Source organism: Euprymna scolopes, chromosome 38 (genome assembly GCF_053919585.1).
Source record: "Euprymna scolopes isolate OS-2025 chromosome 38, ASM5391958v1, whole genome shotgun sequence".
Classification (NCBI taxonomy): domain Eukaryota; kingdom Metazoa; phylum Mollusca; class Cephalopoda; order Sepiida; family Sepiolidae; genus Euprymna; species Euprymna scolopes.
This window is the reverse complement of record NC_136519.1, coordinates 33099873-33101374: the sequence shown is the minus strand read 5'-3', so window position 1 is coordinate 33101374 and position 1502 is coordinate 33099873. Positions and strand designations below refer to the sequence as shown.

General features: G+C 31.4%; 1 pseudogene; it reads right to left on the bottom strand.

Moving 5' to 3' along the window:
• Positions 1-460: 460 nt before the first annotated feature.
• On the bottom strand, positions 461-696 carry LOC145263459 (U2 spliceosomal RNA; annotated as a pseudogene).
• Positions 697-1502: the final 806 nt, after the last annotated feature.

Genomic DNA, 1502 nt, shown 5'->3' with positions numbered 1-1502 from the left:
AACCGGAAGTTCAGTTTTATCAACAGAACAGATTCGCAGAAACGATAAATAAATATATTTATTTTATTTAATATTTTAATTTTAATTAGGTAAATTTATTTTAATAACTTAAAAACATACCTCGACTCTAAAAATGGGTTGTCTGAAAATTTCAAATAAATTGGTAACGTATAAACATGGTTTTATTTCTTTAGAACGAACCAACTTTACATTTATATTTATATATATATATATATATATATATATATATATATATATATATATGATGTTGTGTCACCTGACATTCAATAACCTTTATCCTTGAGTGGCCTCTTGACCTTGATAAGAAACAATGATCCATATTAACAAAAAGGTAGATTGGAAGAATTCATTATAAACTGATTATTGTTTTAACTAGCGGGACCTGTGGAAATTCCACAGGTGACCCATTCATATGTAATATATTGATGTTGGCATTCTGTAGATGTTCAGTGTAAATGGAGATGCTGTGATATTATTGTACCTATTTACTATGCCTCCCCACGGGACAGAGTTAGACACCAGGGTCGTTTTTTAACGTGGAGAAAAGGTACAAAAATAAAAATTGTCTCAGTCGTGAAGGATTTCTCCTCCACCGAAAGAGAACAAGAAAATGAAGTGCAGCATCTGAAGAACAGATACTACACTTTGATCTGGACCAAAAGGCCAAGAATCGCTGTGATATTATTGTAGCTCTTTTGTTAAAAATGCAAAAGTATTTATCTAAGCTAGCAGGGACGCCCGGGCGTAGCCCGCTCGTAAAGTACGCTTAAATATGATATTTTAATTCTTGCAGATTTCGTATATACTATTACAGAGTTAACGTTCTATCGATTTTTATATATCAAAACGTTGAAATTTCAAAATTAAAAAAATATATCCATATGATTTGGGTCGAAACTAAAACCAAAACTTATTTTTATTAAAAAATTTGGGTCTAAACTCTTGAAATTTTCGATGTAGGTTCCTTGGACATGGATCTAACTTAATAACTTGATTTGAGTACAAAACCATAAATGTTAAGGGGTCATAATAGGGGTCAAAGTTTAAGAAAAAATTGACCTCTGTCGTCTCTACCAAATTACTCAGACAATTTCTGGTCTAAACATTTGAAATTTTACATAAAGGTTATTCAGAGATAGGGCAAGCTTTTTTAATCGGTTTGGGTCGAAAATTTTTAGTTATTAATATATAAGTGTATGTATGTATGTATGTATGTATGTATGTATGTATATATATTTGCATGTCTGCCTAAAAGTTTTGACAGAGGCGACAGATTTTATCAAGATAAGTATCGTTTTAAAGTCCGACCTTTCAGACGAAAAATATCGAAAAATTGGCTAAAATCATTAATATCTTTACCTTCAACTGGGAACTTTTCTACAGGGGGGGGGTCGCTTTTTTCGCCGATATTTTTGAAAGTCATCCTTTCATTTCGATTGTCTAGCCATAATTTTTAAAAATGCCACTTCTGGTTTGGGGTT